General features: G+C 47.0%; 1 pseudogene; it reads left to right on the top strand.

Annotated features, from left to right (window-relative positions):
• The first annotated feature begins 23,965 nt into the window (after positions 1-23,965).
• Positions 23,966-24,772, top strand: LOC116912666 (annotated as a pseudogene).
• The last annotated feature ends 233 nt before the right edge of the window (positions 24,773-25,005 follow it).

Genomic DNA, 25,005 nt, shown 5'->3' with positions numbered 1-25,005 from the left:
GAAAGGAGGAGAACTTAACTGAGGCAGTGTCTCCATAAGATTAGGCTGGAGGCAAACCTATACTGTACTTTCTTAATTAGTGACCCAGTAGGGGAGGACCTAGTCTATTGTGGGTGGTCCTATCCTTGGGGGGCGGGGTCCTGAGTTCTATCAGAAAACAGGCTAAACAAGCCAGGGGGAGCCAGCCAGTAAAAGGCACTCGTCCACGGCCTCTGCATCAGCTCCCAACTCCAGGTTCCTGCCCTGCTTGAGTTCCTGCCCTCAAAGCTTTGATGATGAACTGTGTGAGAGATAAACCCTTCCCATTCCAAGTTCCTTGGGTCACGGCTTTTCATCGCAGTTGACAGTAACCCTAACTAAGACATGAGGATTGGCTGAAATGTATACACAGGTGTCTATCATACCTCCAGGCACAACACTGGCGTTTAGTAAACACTAGGTCACGCTCAATTAGTGGCATTACTTTTAATTTGGAATATGGAGACCCCTTTTGGTGTCAGTGACTACATGGTAGCTTCGAAAGCATTGCCTTTGCCCTGAAGCAGTGTCCTGTGCATTGGGTTTCTCTCGTGTAGGTGCCTATCAGCTGACTGAGCGTATTTTAAGGTTTTCTGTGTTGGGATGTGTCTAAGGAGAGAAGTTGAGCTGAGGTTTGGTGAACGCTCTCCTGGAAACCGGGATTTTTTTCTGGGGTGCATCAGAGCACTGAGCCAACCTTTCCCTCTGACTCTCATGCAGCGGGGGTTATCAGAGAGTTTATACATTGACTCTTTAAAAAGACGACGAGTATTTATAGGACATATGTCAGCCGGTGTGGGGTTGTCAGAGGCGACATCGCCATTGGCACATGGACCCTGCCCTCCTGGCTGCTCATTAACATTTAGCGGAGGAACAGGATGCAACTGAGACCTCTGTCTTCTCTGTTTGCGGCTCTAGATGCAGTGGGGCCTGAGAGAGTGGAGCTGATAAACGAGGGCCAAAGTCTCTTGCAATGGCCAAGTTTACTCAGAGCACCAGCTAGCTTGTACCGAGGATTAAGGAGAGTCCCCAACGTCTACAGTCACAAGGACGAGCCTCAGGGGGCAAAAACACCTTTTTCCAAAGAGGCTTCTAAACAAGCAAGAGGCAGCCCGGTAATAACATGAATAATCTGAGGTAAACTCACTCCTATCTGCTACCCCTGGGAGGAGCATGAAACCATATCCCAAGAACAGTTCCATGTTTTTGAAAGAACCGAGCTCACCAGACTCCTGCTTTTTCACAGGCACTCGGAATTCTCCTCACATGAATATGCTCTTAGACTGTTTTCCCACACTCTTCTCTTGTTTTTGAGAGGTATAGTGTGTGTGTGTGTGGGGGGGGCTATAAGTCCAGGGCTATTATGTAGGTCAAATATACATTGAAGCTACCATAGAGTTCACCTAAGACCATGGGAAGAAGAGATTGCAATGCCGATGCCTCCCTGAATAGCAGTCCAGTCAGAATCCTCAAGGCCAATGGTAGCTCATGGAGGCAGAGCCAGGGTGTGTAAACCAGGACAGTTGCTATGTCTTCCTTCCATTTGAGAGCGCCAACAACTGTAGTAGTCCTAAGAGAAGTAAGGGAGGGGCTTTCTTTATCTTGACCAGAGCTTTAAGACATGGCCAGCAGCCCCCAGCCTTAAGGGTTAATCACTCGGTCATGCCCATGGTATTGAGGATTCTCCTGAGGTCGCTTCAAGGCCTTGTGGATACATTGTCAATGTCATTCCAGATCTTGTCGAGTTTGTTGGTAATTTTGGTGAATGTTAAGAGACTGGTGTAAATTGAGATATAGTCTCTGGGATATAAGAAAATCACATACTTGTCCTTGGTCCCATGACACAAGGGAATCTAGAAAGAAATACACGGAGTACAGATATTGGGAAATTCTGATGTATCAGTGAATGCCAGCGGGAGAGGCTGAGACAAAGGGAAGAATCCTTGGTCTCCCTCTAAACCACACTGGCTATTCCCTAGGTAGCTAATGTTTAATAATAATAATAATAATAATAATAATAATAATAATAATAATAATAATAAAAACATACAGAGCCAGGTACAGTGGCACAGGTCTGGGATCTCAGCACCTGCAAAATGACAGGCAGGTGGGCCAGGAGTTTAAGGGCACTCTTGGCTTACATAGCAAGTTCAAGGCCAGCCTGGACTGAGAGATCCTGTCTCAAGAAACCAAAACCCAAAGGAAAACGAGACAAGAAGTAGACATGTGGTCAGTGTTCTCTTTGCCTTGTAAACGCTAAGGAGTTAGGTTTTTCACTGTTCAGTGGTTATTTTTCTTTAAAGATCAGCTTTCACTTTTGAAGCAGTTTTGAGCTCACATTAGTTGAAGAGATATAGAGATTTCCCATAGTACCTTCTGCTCCCACCCATGTTTAGCCTTCTCCACTATCAGCACCTCACTGACCTGCTGCCACTGGCCGACTATGTTGAAAGACCATGAGCATACAGAAGTCCAGACCTTTAGTTGGGGCTGCCCCCGATGTTGGAGATCCTGTAGGTTGGGGCAAATGTGTCGTGAGGTGTATGTACCATTACGGATCAAATTGATTGCTGTCACTGTCTTAAAATCCCCTGGTCTCTAGCTGTGCCCCAGGCAGCCTTTAAATGCTGTCAGTGTATTCTCTTCTACATAATGTCACATGCTGAAACCATACAGTATGGGGCCTTTCAGGCTGGACTCTCTCACTTCAAAATATGTATTTAAGCTTTCGTCAGGGCTTGATAGCCTGTTTCTTTTTAGTTCTGAATAATATTCCATGGTTCGAATGCATTGTTTTATTCATTCATATACTATGGGATAACACATTTAATTACATCTAAATTTTGGCATTAGGAATAAAACTACTATAAATTTCCATGTGTATATGTGATTGTTTTGGACATAAAATTTCAACTTTTTTGTTTGTTTGTTTGTTTGTTTGTTTTTTGGTCACTTACCAAGGGATATGATTCCTTGGTCATATAGTTAAAATATATTTGTTGGGTTTTGTGTGTGTAGTGTTGTATTTGAGTGTGTGTGCACACATTCGAGTGAATGTGCGTGTGTGTGCACGTGTCCTGTGTATGTGGGCACACAGGCCACAGGTCAACATTGGATGTACTGTGCTTTCCACTTTTTCTTGTAGAACCGGTGTCTCTCTCCCAGAGCCCGGAGTTCGTTGAAGATGCAAGTGACTGGCTAGCGTCCCTCCACTGCCAAAATCAGGGTTGTACACTGGCACGCAGCGATACCCAGCACATTCTGCATTCCCAACAGCAGGGGGCGCACCCACTCTTCCGTGTCTCATTCTGGTGGGCGGGGCATCTCGTTTTAATTTTTGTTTCCCTGGTGATATGTGATGTGGAACAATCTTTTTCACGTGCTCCTTCGTGATCTTTGTGTGTGTGTGTGTGTGTGTGTGTGTGTGTGTGTGTGTGTGTGTGTGTGTGTGTGTGTGTGTGTGTGTGAGTGACATGTCTGTTAGAGCCTTTGGGCAAGTTTTAGTTCAGTCGTTGGATATCTTGTTGGTCTTTTCAGTTTCTCATTCTATACAAACTTGCAAATATTTCCCCCTCTGTGTCTTGTCATTATATTCTCTTGACAAGGTCCGTCTGCAAAGCTGAACAAAGTTAGTAACTCCAGCTTATCAATTCTTTCTTTCATGGGTTAAAGCCTTGGGCAGTTTCATTCAACTTTATCAGAAAGGAAAATCACTTTGCTGAAGTTAATAGGACGTTTTAAACATCCCCATTTTTCCATTCACAAATCATTCCTGTTTCCCAGTGTTCTTGAGTTTACTACGTACCTTTTCCTATCAGAATCATCATTCCAAACCAAGGAAATTCAAGTAAGTAACACTTGAATTATGTGGTTTCGACTCTAATCTCTCCTGGGGGTCTTTGCATTTTAATAAGCAGCAGAAGCCAATAAAATTGAACTTTTTTTTTGTGATGGTGGTGAAGGAAGGATTTTTTGTTTTAAAAGATTTATTTTTTATTGTTTTTAACTGTGTGTGTGTGTGTGTGTGTGTGTGTGTGTATGTGTGTGCGCACGCTCAGGGTGCACACCAGTGCAGATGCGCACAGAGGCAGAGGCATTGGTTCCTCTGAGCCTGCTCTTATTGTGAGCTGCCTATGGCTGGGAAATAAAATAGAGCCCTCTGGAAGATCAGAACAGAGAGTTCTTAAACTGCCTGGCTATCTCTCCAGCCACTATTACCCTAGCCAGTTTGTCCCTGCCCCAACCTGCACAGACCAGCTCTCACTGTCCTGTGCCGGAGGGACACAGTTGTCATATTTGACGAACCTGTATTAAGGACTCCTTTTCAACCGCAGTTCATAGAATCTGGGTTCATTCCTGGTGTTGGACATTGTGGGCTCTGACAAACGTAGATAATGTGCGTGTGTTAGATAAACTCACCATTTGTCTGTTCACATGAAACACACAGAGGAGATTGGTACCCAAGTCCCCTCTTGGGTTCTGCCTCTCCCCTCTCCTGCTCTTTTGCTACGAACATCTCTTAGAAAACATCCAGCCTTTAATCTGAGGCAGAGGCAGAGGCAGGCAGATCTGTGAGTTTAAGGCCAGCCTGGTCTATAGAGTGAGTTTTAGGATAGTCAGGGCTACACAGAGAAACCCTGTCTTGAAAAACCAACGAACCAATCAACCAATCAACCAAGCAAACAAAAAGCCCACAAGAAAAACGTAATCGGGGTCTGACTTACAGTTTTAGAGTGTTAGTTAGATCGTTATGGTGGGAAGCAAACAAATGTGGTAATGGAGCCGTAGCTGAGAGCTCTCCAGAGTGATCTCCAGGCAGTAGGCAGACACTGGGCCTAGTGCCGGCTTTTGAAAAAGTCCACCCCCAGTGACACGCCTCCTCCAACATGGCTGCAACAAGGCCGCACACCCTAATCACTAACTGGGAACCGCATTCTAGCATAGGAGCCTCTGGCTCCCGTTCTCTTTTAAGCCACAATGCTTGGTAACAATTGTCCTTTACTGTCTGCCTGCCAGTCAGTATAGTGTCCGCAGTTGAGATCCTGAGGCTTTCAACTGACCTCTTTCCTCTGTGTCTTTTCATGGCGTGGTAGCCCTATTTTGCATTAGTCTGCTGCACAAGACTCCAGATCAGAAGGTTCTGAGGGTGGCCCTGTGCCGCAGGAGCGCCCCCTAGAGGAGGACGGAATGTAGGCGGGAAACATCGTGTTCTGGTTAATGTGGCAACTCCCTAAAATGGGATCAGGCCTTACTGGATTATCAGCTAAGTATTATTATTATTATTATTATTATTATTATTATTATTATTATTATTATTATTATTAAATGTTTGAGGCGTAAAGCACGGGGTGGAACTGCTGTAGGCCTCCTGTTACCTTACAGGTTCAGCTCCCTCTGTAAAGGCCGCGCTGAGTGTCCGTGCATCATCGCCATACCCTGCTGTCCCTGGCATCTGCTTCGCACAGCGCGGCTATGTTGCTGTCGCTCTCCCTTTATGCCGATCCTTTGGGGTGTGGTAGGAAGTGTGATAGACACCTCTAGATGTGCTGATGTCATTCCTGCCTCCTGCCTTTCTGTTTTAAATAACATTCCATTACCTGGCATACCACTGTTGACCAGTTTAAGAGAACATCGTGATTGTCTGAAGTTTTGACTATTATGAATCAGGTTTTTTTTTAAATGTTGCTCATACACTTCCTTTTAATACTACTTATTTATTTTTATTTATATGAGTACACTGTACCTGTCTTCAGACACGCACACCAGAAAAGGGCATCGGATCCATGACAGACGGTTGTGAGCCACCATGTGGTTGCTGGGAATTGAACTCAGGACCTCTGAAAGAGCAGTCAGTGCTCTTAACCCTGAGCCATCTCTCAAGCCCATGAATCAGTTTTCTAGAAACATCCATGTGCGGGTTTTTGTGTAGACCTACGGTCTCAACTCATTCGGGCATAATTATGTCAATGCCCCCTCCCTCCAATTGTCTTTATTACTTTCCACAAGTGACACAGAACCTATGCTCTATTTCCCATCTTCCGTCTTCTTTGAATAGAATGTTTTAACCCTCCGTTTCTCACGTTTGCTTCCTTGGTCCTGACCATTGAGCTCCTAGATTCAGTCTCAAGGATGGCTTATGTTCTGACTGGAAGCATTCAAGAGAAGAACAAAACGCCATGTGACATTTGTTAATTGACAATAGTCAGATAATTATACAGGGTATACAGTATCTTGGATGTTGAATATTTTAGAGTTTGTTAGTGTCGTGATCATAGGTAGACAATCAAGAAGGGGAAGCCAAAGGAGGATTTTTATATCTGGAAGAGTTAATTCCCACCCTGTCATTCAGCGTTGCGGACTTCAGAAGTAGCAATCTGGGCTTTTTACAACCTTGCAGGAGTCTAGGGATGGGATCCAGCTCAAGGGAAATTAAAAGCCACTGCTTGGGGGTGGGGGGGCGACAATTCTCCTTGAAGGTTCTGACAGGAGACGTCGAGGGAATCAGACTCCCTAGACTGGCGTCTGTGGTGTTATCTTTAGTCTGTGTTATGTCCCACAGTCTGTGAAGGATGCCCAGTGGCTTTCTGGGGGATACAGCTGGAATCCACAGTGGCAAAACTGTGCGATGAATTCAGAGTACAGGATGTCATCTCTGCAGGCTTATGGTAGTGGGTCTGAGTCAGGTGGTTCTTTCCGCTACGATCTTTCTAGAAAGGAAAATGATTTTTACACATTGCTTCCTAGCATCTACAAGGTAGCTTGAAACCATCTTGTAACCCCAGTTCCTGGGTATCCAAAGCCTTCTTCAAACCTCCAAGGGCACTAGGTAGACTGTGGTGCACAGACATACATGCAGGCAAAATACACCTGCAAATCAATGGAAATTTAAATTTTTTTTAAGAAAATAAGAGAAAAAATTATATTTGTTTGGTATAATGTTGGGTCTGTGATATGGCAGCATTCGCTGGCTGTTTTGGAGTCAGGTGACCTTTTATTTTGTCCTTTTCCTTTTTGCCTTGTGAGTAAACACTTCTTTGTACTTAGTCCCTGGTAGTTCTAATCAAGGATCCCCCTCCACCTTCATCTCCACCCCTCCCCTTAGTATTTAAAGACCCTGGTGCCCGACACATCCCCCTGACAGAACGCTCAGAGTCACTCAGGTGCCAGCCTCCCATTTGGGGCTCAGAAGAGCTGTTTTCTGGGCTGCTGTGGGCTGAGGGTTTTAGGAGCATGTCTCATTAAAGAACCGTTGTATTCCCCCGAGTCTGGTGGGAAGGCAGAGTACAAACTCCACTGCTGAAGTGTTCACTCTGTGTTTCTGAAAAGAAGATACCTCTGAGTGAACCTCTCCCTGCTTAACATCAAACGTGGTCCCTGTGGTCCTCCGTGGTTCTCCTGAGTTTCCACAGGATTCTCCCAGCTTGCTCTCTGGTATGCTTTTCTAGCTACTGAGTTTCAAGCCAGTGTTTTGGAATGTCAACCACTCTGTGAGAGAGCCTATGTGCTTACATCTAGTAGGAGGTAGGCACTGACTAGGAGAGGCCATGTTGGGAAATACCAGAGAGGATCTGTGAAGCCAAGTGTCCTGTGTTCTCTGCTCGCTGAAGAGAATGCCAACTGCAAGCCCCAGTTCAGAAAACCTTGACAGTGAGTCAGATTCCTCTCAAGTCCGAGCACGGATGTGTTTTGTGCAGTTTTCTCCGAGTGGCTTTTTATTAGGCTAACTAGGACAGGGAAGATGGTTTAATTCATGTAAGCTAAGATCTTTTATAATTTCAAAGCGCTAGATAGGATTTCACAAACAACGAAAACAACATCCATTTTTAATTTTTATTAGTGAGGAGACCAGGAACCTGGCAGCGCTCACTGGGTTAAGAGTAGTTTGGGACTTTAGAACAGCCATAGGCAGAGAATGACTTAAGGGTATGGAGTCGTAAGTGGGAAGTGTTGCCTGTTGGTTTTCTCATATCAGATGCCTTTGTCGGATCCAGTGTCACAGGACGGAGTGAAGCCTGGAAGGAGAGGCAGGGAGTGAGAACCTAGAGTTCAGAGAGACCCAGAGACTGACTCCTGAGGACACCCGACAAATGAGGCAAGGTCAGTGAGAGCGAGGCAGGAGAGGGACAGCAAGAGCTTGAGCAAGAGCAAGGCTGCCCCTGCGGGGCACTGGATTGAAAAGAATATGTCTGTAGAGGCCGCAGCAGGCTTTTCAGGCTTCCTCGCTCTGTGTGCGTCCCTCTTCCTACCTAAACCCCCGTAACTTTTAACAGAATTTACAGTTAGTTTTAATTGACAGCTTTATCTTAATAAGGACAGCCCAAGGTGTTTACAGCGACCCCAGCAAGCCCAGTGAGGCTCGTTCCTGACTCTCTCTTTCTGTCTTAGTTGATGTGTTTTCCTTTCCTTCACTCACGCCTTCCCTGCTCTTCCTGGCCACTCCGTCTCCACAGTCATCATTACACTTTAATGCCGAGCTTCTGACAGAGGGGGCCACGGTTTTCCTCGTGCGATACTTCATGAAACTGTAAAGAGGCCTGTTGTCTGGGATTCCTCAGCTGACTGTCCAAGGCTTCATTATCCGTCCCTCCCTCTGCCCACAGGATAGGAGTCTGACAGTAAGGAGCGGAGAGGCAGCAAGGGCAGAGGGGAAAAGGGGGTTCAGATATGTTAGCAGCACGCTGCAAGCATGTCTGCCTGCTTTATTGGTGGATTTTATAGAAAGCCAAGTTGCTTCATTTTCTAGAACCAGATTTATCTGGCCTGGTAGGTTTTCCAGCACAGTCAACTCAATAAAAATAATTATTGCATTTTGAGTCCAGGCTCGCCTTGAACTCCCTGTGTACCTGAGGCTAACTTCTATGTTCCGAGCACTATGATTGGTGACCCACCACATCCTGCTCCAATATTTTGTACTGAGGAACCCTTTACCTATCACCTATGCACATATATTGCAAAAGTCCTTCAGTGTCAAAGAAGAAATAAAAGGAAATTAATAAAGTAAATAAAAGGAATGGGTGAGGCTTTATAGACATACAAAGGGATCATAGATTTGTACCTTTTAACATTGAATGTCTAACCATGGGACTCTGGAGGACACAGTAAGACACCAATGAGAGAAGTATTACAGTTAGTGTTTGACTTCCCTAAATGGTGACTGTGGTAAATAGAACAATGGCATGGCCAAATTTCCAAATCCCAAGCCTGAGAGAGCAAAGGGCTTTCTTTCCAGACATGATTAGGTTGAGGTCTAGAGGTGAAGAGATAGTACAGGATTATTCACGTGACCAAGTGCAAATGGTCCCCATAAAATCAGGGTGAGGGTTGGAGTCAGGGGAGGAGATGTGACCACAGAGACAGAGGTTGGAGGGACACAGGCTATGCGTTGAATCGGTAAGTGCCATCAGCCTCTGGGAACTGGAAGGGATGGGGGTTTGCCCCTAAACTCTGAACAAACACAGCCTTCGCTAAGACTCTGATCTCTATGTTACGAAATGGAAAGTCTGTGTCATTTCAGGCTATGGTGGTTAAGGTTACTATGTTACTGTGGGGTCGCAGTAATGGACAACTGTACCTGGTTAAGGTCACTATGTTACTGTGTGGTCGCAGTAATGGACAACTGTATGGTGGTTAAGGTTACTATGTTACTGTGGGGTAGCAGTAATGGACAACTCTACATGGTTAAGGTTACTATGTTACTGTAAGGTAGCAGTAATGGACAACTCTTGGCAGATTCCAACGTCTCCAAGTCTCATCTCTATAAAACGTCTATGCTCCTTCCTTCCGGACATTTGCCATAGTTAAAGTGTGCAGACGTACTTTGCGATCATATAGAAAGTGGGGCTCGGTTCTAGACTCAGGTGACCAGAAACTCCAAGGTCCCCAGTTCTCTCTCCTCTGCTCCACCCACTGCAGCTTTGACTCCCCTTTTCATGTGGAGCAGCGGGCCTCTCTCCTGGTTGAAACATTCTTGCAGATGACAGCCTCTGACTTCCCTTCTGTTTTGCTCTCCCACCCCTATGTCCTTACACAAGTGTGGCTCCCTACCCTAAGACACCAGCTTTCAAATTCTGACAGTAGGAACAGGTTTTTCCTTCAGCCTAAATTGACCTCCAGTCTCCAGTTGCTGACTTCGACGTTTTAAAAATTTAAAAAAAAAAAAAAAAAGAGAGAGAGAGATTTTAATGGTGCTTTAGGCCCCAATTCCTTGCTTTTGCCCTTTATATAAGTGTCTTCATTCATTCACACAGTGACTGGGCTTAATCCTCATTTAACATGTGTCCTAGGGAGCAAGGGTCTGTGCTAGGTACCCACGCAATGTGTGCGAACACAAAACCCCACATGCGTGTATGGGGGAGGGGTAGGGACAGGGAGAGAGCTCACAGTCTAAGGGGAAGGGCATCATGGTGAGCACTGACCTCAGGAGATCTGGGAGAGCTGGGTGTGTACAAGACGAAGCATGTTCCCAGACATAACTTGCACTTTTGATCATAACTTGAATTTTATTTTTAAATTAAAGTCAGCCATATAAAAATACTCACTGAGCATGGGTGAGGAGTTTGGCAAGGGGCTGTGTGTTAGATAATGGGGGACTATAAGACCTTAGACTGTTCATCTAGTTACTGTCCCCCTGAACACTGAAAATGATATTCAGGCACAGATAGCAGATAGCAGAACCATATAGAATGATTTGACTCTAAATTATGTGACCTAAGTTCTGGGTCTTGGGGAACCCACTCTGAGGTTGCAGAAGACTCATTTAACTTGATTCCCACCTTAAGGGTAACACCACCATAGAACTGAAGTAAGCCAGGGAAGAGGTGCTGCTCTCCAAAGACCTTCAGTTCTCACTCTGCAGGTACCTGCTTCTCCTAGGCCATTTATGGAGCCTGTGAAATGTCCCAGTCTGGGCCAGAAAACCCTGCTGGGAAGCCAGACAGTGGGTTATAGTCTGTGGCGTTCTAAGATGATATGGCTTTCCTTGGATGCAGAGTCCCACGTCACTGAAGGATGAGGGCAGTAAACACACCATTTCTCTTTATCTTTCCCTGGGCTCCCAGATCGAGATCTGTGATCTTGATGTAGGCTTACCACCACATTGAGGCAGTCCATTTTCCAGTACAAGATATAGCTCATTTGGGCTTCAAAATAAATGATTTGTAACTGCAGCAAAATATGCCAGGAGCGTGGCGAGTTAAAAAAAAAATTTCTCCAACTTTTGTGCTCTTTGCAAATCCTGACAATATGTTTCACGGTTTCTAATTATACACCAGTTTCTGATTATATTATCTTTGAGGCAAACTGTAAAAAGAAGTAATAACTTACAAAAATTATTGGACTTGCTACACTAATGAGTGTGTGTTCCGTGTGCACAACAGACTTCTCAACCAAGCTTGATTTTTCACTTGAGAGATTTATGTTTGAATCCAACGTGTTTTCAGTAAGGAGCATCCCTGCAAGCATTAATTAAAGCATCCGGTGTTCCCTTTGCAATCCCCACCCCCAAAATGTAAAAAACGTTCTTCTTTTTAAATTTAGTAATCTATAATTCAGCCCACCCCAGAAGCTGGACAGCAGAATTTACATTTTACAGGAATGTTCCGGAGTCGGGAGAGGGCAACCAACAGCGGCTGCAGAACCTTGCAGAACCTTGCAGAAATGCCTGCATCCCTCAGGCGAAGCTGCCCACACTGTCCCTAAAGCCAACCGTGAAGATAGGATATATGGATGTGTGTGTACTCTGCAAGCCTGGTGCCAAGGCCTTCCCCATGGTTTTGATTTATAATTTTACTACACGCAAAAGCAAAGGCTGGCTTCCCCTTTGTTTTGTTCTCCCCTGCATGATGTTCCCGCCTCAGGTGGGGCTTTGTCTCTGAAGATCTTTGCTGTGCTGTTTGCCTCCCTCTGCTGTGCTCCCTGTAGAGGCAGAGATTAAACCCTGCAGGGTGGATTCATTCCCAAGACTCCTCTTTGCCAGTTGGTTTCTAGCAGTAGGGGATCCTTGAAGTACTGGAATGCTGCCATATAGGGAAGTCTCTCTTTACCGCTCTGGGGTTAAGACTGACTGGATCTTCTTCCTTTGAAAGCAGTCCCTCTCAAGATCCCCATAAAAGGGGAGTGATGTCAGAGCCATTGTGTAAGTGACAGAATAATGATGTCAGGTCCTGTGAGGTTGCGGACACTGTGTAAACATCACTTTTATTTCCTCAGGTGAAGTGATGAGTTAAGAGCTGTACCTGAGCTGTGGGAATACACGGCTTGGGCTGAGCCCAGAGCGTTTTCTTCTCTGTTCTAATTATACCTAAGTCTAGGTCTGGAAGCTTCTTAGGCTCCATATAATCTAAGCTTTGAAGCTGACTGATCCAATCCTGTTCGTCTCAGCTTCTGACTGAATTGCTCTGCTTGGCCTTCTAGCTGCTCTGGCAATATTTTCTCATCTTCCGTCGTCTTCTCATTCTGGCTTCCCCTGTGTCTAGCTTGTTCTCTCTGTGGCCCGTCTCTGTAAAATTGTCTAGGTAAAACTGCCACACATACTCCCACCAAGCCCACATTTAGAAAATGTACTACATTTCAGACCCCACGGAAGAGGAACCGACAGCTATCAGTTTGTTATGATATTACTAGGGTATGCCAACAAGCTGATGAATTATTTTATATCCTGCTATAAAGCAAGACATGTTAATTACATGGACCGATGAAGTTCTCTATTGTCTACCTTGGATTTATAACATTCATAATTGGGAGTCTAACATGGTAAAGCAGTGGCACTAAAATATATTGATGGAAATACTTATACATTTATACATAATTGTGTAACATCTCTGTCCCTATCTGAGGCAGACTTATTTAGATAGGGTGGGAAATGAGTCTACATGATTTTTCCGTGTCAGGATAATTGTCGCCCCTGGATCTCTTAGCTGCCTGACAGGTAAGGGACTTGTGTTTTTTCCATTTATTGCTCTTCTAACAGAATACCGCAGCTTAGGGAAATTATAAACACTAGCTTGACTAATGGTTTTGGAGGCCGGGAAATCCCAAGTGTGATTCTAGCCTCTTGGGAGCCTTCAAGTCTTCCCACAATGAGGCAGAAGGGCAGAGGATGTTGGGTCACACTTATTTTTTTTTTTTTTTTGGTTCTTTTTTTTTCGGAGCTGGGGACTGAACCCAGGGCCTTGCGCTTCCTAGGCAAGCGCTCTACCACTGAGCTAAATCCCCAACCCCGGGTCACACTTATTTTTATATCAGGGGCCCACTCTTGTGATAACTCCCCAGTAATGGCGTTAATCCATCATGTGGGCAGAGTCCTCATGACTTAGTCACCCCCAGAGGCCCTGTTTCTTAATGCCACCACAGTGACAATTATATTTCAACAGTAAGTTCTGGAGGGGCAGGACTAGAATCAAGTGTTGTCTACCTTTCTATGGCCAGGTAGAATTCTGTAATGAAGTTGCCACTGGACTGAGAAGCATAGAACGTGGGTCTTACCTGACGCTGGATTCCTCAGGCATGGGATTGTTAGAGCTCGGGGATCACTGAAGAAGACCCCATGCTCAAATAGTATGCAAAAACAAAGAACGTTTATTCTGCAGAAGCAACCAGCATGCTGGGGTCATCACTGCATCAAAACGGTGACGACCTCAGACAAGGCACTGACATTAGTACAGCTGGGATTGGCTCCTAGGTTAGGGTCAGATAATCTAAAACCTCATTGGTAGGTGCTGGGATGCCTCAGATGGACTACATTTCTGCGTCACAAGTGGTTAACCACAGGAAGGACTGCTCAGCATAGATTCTTCAGGCTATTCCTCGGGTGGGGTATTTTACTGTCTTGTTCCTGGACTTTGGGGTCTGCTGCTGGATCAGATGACCTATGGCCTAGTTTCATGGTCTGCTCCTGGCGCGGAAGACCCATGGCCTGGTTTCTGAGTGGAGACAAATGGATGAACAGACCCCTAGACCCCTTCAGGGTGTGGAAAGGTTTAATAAGAGCAGCACCTGGAAGGAAGTGAGGGAACAGGGCAGAGCAGGAACCGAGATGCATGGGGATGTTTCTTCCACGCAATTGCACAGAGAGCTCTGGGGTTTGATTGGCGCCTCAGAGGAGCCCTGCCTGGAGGTAAATGTTTTGCACCCCTGTGTATGTCAGTCACTCAGGGATCCCTGAGGGAATGTAAATAACCCTTGTGCATTTCGGTCCCCAGAGACAATTCTCAGGATAAAAGTCCAGCTATAAGCACCTCGTAGTGACATCTATAGACACCGAGATATCAACAAATTGACCTAATAGAGGAGAGGAGCTGTGGAGCAGTGACATTTGTGAGCCAGTGTCAACATTCCCGTCCTCTGTCTACGTGTCTTTGAATGACGGATGAGCTGGGCTGCACGACAGGAGCAGTGGGCTCTAGGCTTAGCCACTGTTGAATATTCTCCCAGAAGGAGGTGGGTTCCACCCAGTGTGTCTAATTCAAACAAATGTCCATCCTATCCCTGCTGAAATTGGGTGTAAGACCCAGAGGAGGTTGGTTAGACCCCAGATGTGTCTGATACAGCTGCCATTATAGAGCCTTTGTGAGACTCCACAATGCCTACGATGCTGGTCGGGGTGCTGTACCGAGGAAGTGCACAGGCTGCCTGCTCTTTGATTGTTTTCCTGTTCACATAGTCGATCCGGACACACAGTGGTGCTCACATGGTAGCCAGGCATGAGTAGATTCCTGTCCTCTGGGTGCTTGTCACCTGGCGTAGTGAGTATTTAGAGGGGATGGTTTTTATGAAGGGAACATGGAAAGTCAGTGATTAACACTCTCTGGGGCCCTTTTTGAAAGTTTTCAGAAAGAAGGGGGTAACATTTGGATTGATAATTTAAAATAAATGAGTTTTCAAAATGCAGGCTGACCCATAGAGGTATAGGGACAACAGAAGTCAGTGATCTCTGAAAGGACCTGGTGGGAGGGGCTTTGGGCAAGCTGGCGGCTGGAGTGAGAGCCATGGAAGGCTGTGGAGCTGCTGAGTAAGCCCCAGTGGAAGGGCCCTGTGTGGTTTGCTAAGCCGTTGGACCGTGGGCCTTTCTCACACAGGCCGTGAACTCAACATAGTGGAAACATTCATCCCAGGCGTGAGGGGAGAGACAAGGCGGTGCGAGAATGGGGCTTTCAGAACCAGGGCCATGGCACCTCTAGTTTAGAAGACTTGGAGGAGTCTTACCCACCACTTTCCAATATGGCACCTCTAGTTTAGAAGACTTGGAGGAGTCTTACCCACCACCTTCCAATATGGCGCCTCTAGTTTAGAAGCCTTGGAGGAGTCTTACCCACCACCTTCCAATATGGCGGATGTGACATCTTACGCCGGCTCTCGATATGGTCTGATAGGATAAGGTCGGTTTCCACTGAAGCCCTGAGGGATAAGAGGAGCTCTGGTGGGGAAGAAGGGTGTGGGGGGGGTCTGCATGGAGATGGTCTCGCTCTTCCATCACCAGGTAAAAAGTCGGGCTCGTGTGGAATCATGAACAGCCCTTCTTTGGCAAGAGGTCGGGTCTCTGCAAGAGCATGAAATGCTTTCCCCAAATGCCCGTAGTCTTCAGCCACATCAATCATACGGGCAGCATTTCAAATGCCATCCTAAGATTTGCTTCTACAAGCGTAGGCTGGTGTGAATCCATTGAATGCGGGTGGTTATCCCCCTCCTCGTCACTAATCAAGTCACTGAAACCAGTATGGTTTGGGTGCAGGAAGGGTAGGGCTGGTGAGGGGACATGAGAGTCCCATGTTCTGGATGACAGCACTGGGGAATAAGGCCAGAAGTGGCTCCTCTGTACCACAGTCACTCTGAAGCCAGCCAGAAGAATCTCACACTGACTGTGGAAATCAGGCACAGGGAAGTAAACATGGCGGGGAGGCAAGAGCTCTGGTTTTCTGCCCTACACTGATAACCACCTCCTCTTTCTCCACCCCCTCCTCTTTCTGCACCACCTCCTCTTTCTCTACCCCCTCCTCTTTCTCCCATCCTCCTGCCCTTCCTCCTTCTCTGCTCCACCTGCTCTTCAAATCCCCCTCTTCTTCTTTTATTAATGTTGTCCCTAAACTAGTGAGGCCAATGGTTTGAGAGCAGCAGGAGAGCAGGGGGTGGGGGGAAGGTAGCAAGGGAAATATTACTGGATAGAGGCAGGCCACACGGGGGTCTGCTAGAATTATCTTTTCATGCTCTTCATCTCTCTTTTTGTACCAGTGAGGATGCTAATATGGCCTCCTAGGGCAAGGGGGAGGTGGCTTGTGGGCTTCTGCATTCTGGAGAACACTCTTCCTCTTAGGCACCCTGGGAACAAAAGGGTCCAGAGCATCTGTTTCAGCCTCTTTTGCTTCTTGCACACTGAATGCTGGGATGAATTGTTTCTAATTTTAGGTTAGTCATGACACCCCGGAAACTACTTCCCAGCGTCTCTTCATTGAATCAGTTAGGGTTTATAACAAATCCAAATTAACGATAGCATGAGTAAGATAAACGTCACCGCGGCAAGCCGTGGGCTTCTGTGGTAGATCGCTCTGGATAGGTGTTGACATTGCGTTTGCTGCTGCAAACGGGGCAGAAGGAGGAGGCTTCCTGTGTGGTTACTGTGATCTTGTCTTAAGGACATTCCGGCCGGCGTTTGCAGTCACTCTGAAGCACCCCCAGTTCTGACTGGGTAATGATATCCAAGAGAAATGATGCTTGCAGGCCACTCTGCACTTGGACAGTTTGTGGGTCAGGAGGAGGCTTGAAAGGAAGGCATTAACACGTCACAAGCAGTCTTTAAAGTGAGATAGTTCAGAGCCAACACGCAGCTTACCGTCCAGGTAATTTCTTTATTTTCTCAGTTCAGTTTAGAAGTATTTAAGCGATGGGAAAAGGCAGACACGATTGTCTTAACATTTCACCCAGATCTTCTCTCTTAGGATGTTTTTTATTCATCTTTTTTACCTGAATGTTTAAAAGCCACAAAGTTCTAAAAGGGGGTTCAGTGGGTAAAGGCACTTGGCACCAGGGCTGGTGACTCCATTCCCAGGATTCACGTGTTAGAAGGGGAACAGGACTCAGGCATATGGTCCCCTGATTTCCACATGGCACTGTGGCATAGATGTACCCTGTTTCTCTAACTAACTAACTAACTAACTAACTAACTAACTAACTAACTAACTAGGTAAGTAAGTAAAACTAGGATAAAATTAAAGTGCCATGGTAGATATTTTTAGAAGTAGCTGCCGCCCTGCCAAGGTAAGCCAACTTTGCAGGGACAACGGGTGGCTCTCCATTGTATGTTCTTGTTCTGTTACTGTCTGTATTTTGAAGTCAGAATTCTTATCTTTCTCAGTATACTTCTTTCTTTCTTTCTTTCTTTCTTTCTTTCTTTCTTTCTTCCTTCCTTCCTTCCTTCCTTCCTTTCTTTCTTTCCTTTTTGATGCAATTGGTAGTTAGCCAATTTAAAGCAGATTAAATTGTATTAAAGGCAAATTATATTATATCGAGTGGGCAAGTTCATTGGCCTCAAAGACTGAGGCCAGGGAAGTCACCATGAGGAAGGCAGGGAGGGGAGGGAGAGAGAAAGAGAAAAGGTGTGCACCAAATGCAGAGAGAGAAGAGAGAGAGAGAGAGACAGAGACAGAGAAACACACACACAGAGAGAGAGAGAGAGAGAGAGAGAGAGAGAGAGAGAGAGAGAGAGAGAGAGAGAACTGAAACTAGCAGCTTTCCATTCAGTGATTCGATGTCCTCTCTTTTTACATCTCCAGCTCAGCTCTGGGTGAACCTTGCATTTGGAAAGCATTCCTTGAAACGGTTCTGATAGTTAAGCCCTTGAGAATCCTGCACCATGCAGTTTCCCTTTGCGGCATCTGTAGCCTTGGTTGCTGTCTCACTCTGGGAGGACAGAGCGCTAGCCTCTGTTGGATTGTTTTACTTCGGTCTCTCTGTGCAGGGTCCCGTGTTGCTTTCTTTCCTGGCTGACTTAGTCACCTTGCTGAAAGGGCAGGAGACGTCAGTTTTCTGAGGCTTTACATAGTTGCTTATGTCTTTCTACATGATTGATGATTGGGCTACATCCACAACCCTCCATTGTAAACATGTTTCTCTTGGATTCTGAGGCTGCTACAGTGACTTCTATCTTGTGGTGTGGTTTTCAGATGGTGAAAGAAAGAATATTCCCAGTTCTTGATTTGCAGAGGCACAAACTTTAGGATCTTTGTATCCCTGACATTCATGTATTTGCAATATTAGCTCTACATGGGTTCCCTCTTCAATCTTTATCATTTCTTTCCCCCAACGAAACCCAGTGTCTTCTGGTTCTCTAAATTTCCTTGGTTTGTTTCTTTCAGAATTCTGTGGTCAGCGTTGTGGTGTTTTATAAAAAAAAAAGAAGTCGGGGATATGTTTCATAAAGGGGTGGAGGAGGGGGGTGCCTCTGCAGGCCCGTGCTGAAGCATCCCTTCCCCCTGAGGTGCCAGCCGTAAGACTGATATAGTATGGAATAGAGTTTATTTAGGGCATGGAGAAGGTTGTTGAGAGGGTAGTAGATAGAGAAGAGCGCAGGGTCGGGTGTAGAGGCCAGTCATGAACACGTGGAGAGAGACGGGGAGGGGAATGGGGGAAGAAGGGACAGAGGGAGAAGAGGGTAAGAAAGGAAGAGAGGAAGAGCAAGAGAGGAGGGGCCAACAGCCCCTTTTATAGAGCCAGGCATGTCTGGCTGTTGCAGGGTAACTGTGGAGTGGGGCCTAGAAGAAAGGTTAGCAAGCGCCCTCTCTGTCCTCTTTGAGGAACCCTGCTTAGATGAAACCTCATTTTCTCAAGCATTCTGTCCTGTTTTCCATCTGTTTGACATTTCGCTCTGTGCGGCTTCCCACTCCTGCTGCCCTTTACCGTCTACCGTGTTTAAGTTTTAGCATTATTTAAGTAAAAAATTGAGAATTTCGTGCAGATATTTGGTCATAGTCACCCTCTCCTGACTCTTCCCAGATGTCACCACTTTTTTTTTTTCTAATTAAGGTCAGCTTGTTCTGCCCAAATATCCTTAGATGTATGGCCTTCCACAGGAGCGTGGCTGACCTACCAGAGCTACTTTCTTAGAGAAAAGTGACCCGTGCTTTCCCGGAAGCTAACGCTGCTAATAGCTCCTAGGTTAAGGGTGGGACTTCATGCCCAGCCCCTCTCTCCACACTGGAATTGAATTTATGTGTTCTATCGGGCTCAGTTTGCACAGGCTCTGTGCACACTGTCACAACCACTGCGTGTTCATGACGCTTGAGCACTATTTCACATTAAAAGAAATCTCGTTTTAAAATATTCGTAACACAGCCTTTCACATACGTAATTTTAAAATCATCGTTAAACTACCTACTTTTTCTCCTCTGGTAAAGAGGTCAATTATGTTCCCTTTTCAAGAGCAGGGCAGGCCAGTGCCATGAGTGTGTCATACTTCCATGCACGCTAAGGAGAACAGTTATTTTTTTTGACAGTTTCATACATGCACATAATGACTTTTCGTCATTTCTCCTGTCATTGCTTCTCTTGCCTCCTCCTTCTCCTGCTCAAATGCGTCCCCTCCCCCTGATCTCCCTCCTGCTTTAATATCTTCTGTGTGTGTGTGACACTCGAAGTTTAAGGAGCCCCTTGCATGAGCACGGGAGAGAGGACATTCACTAGAGCACGAGCTAAACCACTGAAGGAAAGGACCAACCCTCTTCCAACGACCACGAGCTGCTACGAGTCCCTCAGGGATCAGTGGCGAGGTGTTGCTGGGCCTAAGCTTGCATGGGTCTTGCTGGTCACCACATCCACGTTAGGTTTAGGAGTAGAACAGCCGTGTCGTATCCAGAAGATGTCTTTTTGTTCCACATCTCTATCTTCTTGCCTTCCCTGACTGTGCTCCTCTGAGATGTTTCTGAGCCCCAGAGGGAGTGGTGGCCATGTCCCATGCGGGGCTGAACGTGCACTTTGGACAGTTAGAGCTCTGCATTAGCTGAGAGTAAGACTTTAGACATTCTGAAATTGACTGTGGCACCATGGACATTCTCTCCTTTTCTTCCTGCATTGTCTCCTTGGCATGCATCCCTTCTGTTTCTCTCAGTTATTTGCTCGTCTTACTTTAATCTTGCATGCTTTCCTAAAGTGCCAGGCCTCCTTGGCCGTCCGCTGATATCTAAAGATGGCCCTTTAGAAAGCTGTCTGTGCGTTGGACTTTTCATGGTTGGGTTTCACTGGAAGACTTAGTCCACTGCTGCTCTTCACCAGGGACTAAGTTACTAGAGCTCACAGTGCTCTTGTTACCTTGGAAACGACCCCTTCAAGAGCCTGGAATCTCTTCCTGTGCAGCTGGCAGACTGGCAGACTTCACTCTACCTCCCTGCGTTCCTTTGCATGTCTCAGCTCCGAGTTCCCTCCAGTGCATCCAGTGCATGGGAACCCTCTCGGAGTCCGGCAGGGATGAGGGAAGATGGCCAGACCCAGCAGCACTCCAGCTGTGGAGACTGTCTTGGTGTACACACGAGGCATCTCCAGTTCAGTTCCCATGAGCACCCTCCTTCACAGACACTTGCCTGTCCTTCCTCCTCGCTGGGACACATCTCCCCCTTCTCCATTCCTCTAGCTGTCTTATGTGGTTGGCTCTCAGATCCCTTTGCACTGGAGTGATTTTTAGCCCAAGAACAGAGAGGTTGGACATACTTGCTATCTGAAAAGTGAAAATCCAGATATCATCCAGCAATCATTGCTTTGATTACAACGGGGCATTATCAGGTATGCCTGAGTAAGTTGCTGTGTGGAAAGACTCTCTCTCTCTCTCTCTCTCTCTCTCTCTCTCTCTCTCTCTCTCTCTCCCTCCCTCCCTCCCTCCCTCCCTCCCTCCCTCCCTCTCATTTTCTGTCTGCTAAGAGCTGACACACAGATCTTATGACGACACCCTATTTCAGGTTAGGGAAACCATGGCCGTGCTTGATTACGACTGAAAATCCACCTACTGTGCTTTTCATCTCCCATTGGTACAGTGAGATTTCTTCCTTTCTATTCAACAACAACAAATCCCGTGTTCCAATCATACCAGGCTTAGACTACGACAGGACGTAATTGTGCATCCCCCAGATGATCTGTGGTACTCAGCCTTTCCGCACAGGAGTCCTGAGTGCCTGGGGTGAAAGGCTCAGCATTCTTTGTTCATCTAAATCAACGCATGGTCTTGGTTAGCCAAAACCCTAACAGGAGCTGTAGTAGTGGGTATTGGGTGACAGTATGACAGATGGTGGTGTTGTGGGGTAGATACCAACAGGAACCGGATTACAGGAGGTCATAGGGCGCAGTAGGTGTGATGGACGTCCATGGTCACTTACTCTGTGTCAGCTAAGGTGCCTGAAAGTGCTTTACTTACATACCACAGGTCATTTTTTATAATAATCCTACGTGGAAGGTCGACTTTACAGCTTGGGCCTCGGTAAGCGAGGAGACCTCCCCAAATCCATGCACTTCAGGGTTCTGGCGGTGTGACTTGGGAATCTCTGCTCCCTTTAACCTATTCGGCAGGGAAGCCGAGCCTTGCAGATGGCTGGGTGTGGGACGGGGAGGCAGCCGCACATTCCAGGAAACTGTGCCCCGGGGGTCTGGTGAACGTTGCTGAGAAGAGGAAAGGACTATGTAAACATTTGCTTCTGCTTGAATGTGTCCCTCCCAGCACCGCTCCATCAATTAGGAGAGCCGTCTTGAAGAATGCTGCCTCAGCTTCTGAAGCGAGGACCCCAGGACATGCATTAATGAGAGCAGAGGAGCCACAGCTGACAGAATAATAAAGCTCTCTGAGGGAGCACGGGCTCCCAGGGAAGCCGGGAGCTGGCTGATGGAACAGCGAGACCACGTCAGGCTCTCCCGCTTCCCTGTACGTGGCTCCGTGCTGAAACTCAGAAGAGGCACTTTCTCCCCATGACTTGCCTCGTAAGGGCGGTTAATGAGCACGGTGGTGACAGGAGACACTACTCCATATTGTTCAAGGCTTGGGCTTCGGAGCAGACGATCTGTCATTGCCCTCCTGGTCCCTAAGGGGAGAAGTGCTTTTCAGGCTGCAGGATCAAAGGGTGCCCAGTTAAGTGCGGCTGTGGTGTCCTCCACGTGTTTACTCTCCCGCTCTGGGGAAGCCTGGATTTAGAAGGGTGTGTACTGTTTTGTTCTGAGGGTTAATCCCTCCTTTGTCATTATTAAGGCTCCTACCTACTCAGATTACCTCAGACAGGAATGACTATTTCTATTACCCGTTAAATCACCACAGAAAGAAATTCCTTCAACAAAATAGCTTTTTAAAAGGTTTCTCTTCTCCTTCACTTTTATTATTATTCTAAGGAGGTATTAATCTCTCTTTAAAGGCAAGGAGGCTGGTGCTGAGCTCAGAGAGATTCTAAAGGTTAATCACTCACAGCACAGGAAGGAGCTCTGAATCTTGACTTTTTCTTCTGGACCATGCTCTGTGGCCTCTTTCTAGTTCCTCCTGGTGTGTGTGTGTGTGTGTGTGTGTGTGTGTGTGTGTGTGTGATGTAGTACGTGGTGTTATGGGTGGTGTGTGTACACGCACATGTACATATTTGTGTGTGTGTCTACACACACGTGTATGAGTACATATTTGAGTGTGCTCATGCTGGCGTGAAGGTGCTTGTGCATGTAGGAACCAGGGGTCAGTAGTGAGTATCTTCCTCGATGGTCTTTACCTTTATTTCCGGAGACAAAGCCTCTCACTCATCCTGGAGTCCGTCTACCAGTTGGCCAAGGAGCTCTAGGGATCCGATCTGCTTGTCTTTGCCGACCAATCCATGGGCGAAGTCTACCCCTAACCTTTGTGTAAATGTTCAGAGTCCAAACTCAGCTCTTCCTGCTTGCATAACGGGCACTTCCCTGACTGAGCCATCTCCTCAGCCTTTTCTTTGAAAGGCTCTTTGTCACATGGCCTCCTAAGATCACCCAGGAAGAGTTGCATTAGCTGGTAGTTCTGTCAGGTGTTTCCCTTTAGATTCTGTGTTACTATTTCCTGGGACATGGAGGAAAGAAGATGTTATTGTAAAGTTGGCTCTCCGCCAGGCTGCCCTTGGCTCGATGGCATGGGAACAGCTCCTGTCATCATCTGTCAACACACAGGGTTTATTTCCGCTGTGCTACCCTTTAAAAGGCCCTGGCCGCCCCTGATCACTCTCTCTGTCTGTCCCTCAAGGGAACAAGGTCTTAACTACAGGAAGAGTTTCCTTTTAAAGAAGAGTTTATATTGCTTGGAATACAAAGTGAATGAGGTGGTGACATGTGGGCGGAGGTGGGTAGAGTGTGGGAGTGGAGAGAGGGATTGAAGGAAGGCAGGAGCAGGGTTCCTTCCAGCTGATGCACAAGACTGACTGAGGGAAGGAAATGCCTGGAGCCAGCCTCAGAGTTTGGAGCCATGTTAGTGGAGAGGGGGTGAGGCAGTGTACTACAGGATGCATGGTCCTGTCACCGTTTGCTCCCATGGTTCATCCCTTTCCACAAGAACACAGCTTAACTTTAGGGTGAGGACAGGAGGTAGAAGCCTGCTGGACAGTTTAGAATAGGAACCTCAAAAGATTCTGGCCTTGGTCCTGTCCTGGCCAGCGGACAGGAATGCCAGAGGTGCATCTCTTTCTCCTAACTGAGCAGACATGACCAGAAGCTATGTGTGCACTGTGCTGGGACTCCAGTGCCAACTCTCATCCCTCTGGCCAGCAGCTATGGAGCGGCTCTCTGGATTTTTATGTTATGAATGGTCATATCTGTTCCCCATATTCCATCACATCTCCTAAATGAGTTTGGGGTCTCAACTGTCAAGTGGGGGATGTTATGTAGCTACACAGGGATTAGAAGCCATAGAAGGGGCTTTTCGCACTTTTCGCGCTGCCCAGGGAACTGCATGCAGCACAGTTCTTGATTCCAGTCAAAGTAAACTTACACCATGTCTGGAGCCCTCGAAGTCCTGTAGATGAAGGAGGGGGATGTTCTCAAATTACTGTCCCAGGAACCCACTTGGGTGGCACCCACCTTGACTGTCAGATGGCACTGTCCGTCTACACAAGGAAGAGTGATGGTGTCCACATCATAAATCTGAAGAGGACGCGGGAGACACTGCTGCTCCCAGCTCGCCCTTTTGCTACCCTTGAGAACCTTGCTGACGTCAGCGTCATCTCCTTCCGGAACACTGGCCAGAGAGCTATGCTGAAGTTCACTGCTGCCATTGGAGTCACCCCCATCACTGGCTGCTTCATACCTGGGATCGTCACTAGCCAAATCCAAGCAGCCTCCAGGGAGCCACAGCTTCTAGTGGTGACCAATCCCCGGGGCTGACCATAGCCCCTCACATAGGCCTCAACTCCAACCAGCCCACCACGGCTCTGTGGACCACAGATTTTCCTCTGTGCTATGTAGACAGTGCCCTTGCAACAAGGGAGCTCACTCAGTGGACCTGATGCCATAGATGTTGGTTCCGGAAGCACTCTGCATGTGTAGTATTATCTCCCATGGGAGGTTACACCTGATCGAGACTTCTACAGAGACCCAGGGGAGTTTCAGAAGGAGGAGCAGGCTGCTGCTGAGAAGGCTGTGGGCACGGAGGAATTTCAAGGGAAAATAGACCTCGTCAGCTCACTGGGGCTCAGCTTGAGGTGGCTGACTGGTCTGGGGGTGGCAGGTGCCCTTTGTAGCTACCCAGCAGTGTCCTACAGAAGACTAGAGTGCCCAGACGGCCACCAAGCAGCTCGCATAGCTCAGGTCACCGAGTGGGTTGGAGCCACTACTGAGTGGTCCTGAGCTGCTCTGCGGACACCTGCGCAAAGCGGAAAGGTGGAAAGAAAACAAAGTTCCTGAAACTGAGGGGAAAAGCCCTAGAAGGCATTAAGTAATCTCTCCCTCTCATCAGCTTCCGACCCCACTGCTTAATTCCCTGGCAGCACTAGAAAGGTAAACAGAGCTTTGCTCCTCTGTAGGCCCCCAGGTCCA

The sequence above is a fragment of the Rattus rattus genome, chromosome 11 (assembly GCF_011064425.1).
Source record: "Rattus rattus isolate New Zealand chromosome 11, Rrattus_CSIRO_v1, whole genome shotgun sequence".
NCBI lineage: Eukaryota > Metazoa > Chordata > Mammalia > Rodentia > Muridae > Rattus > Rattus rattus.
This window is presented reverse-complemented; position numbering and strand designations above follow the sequence as displayed.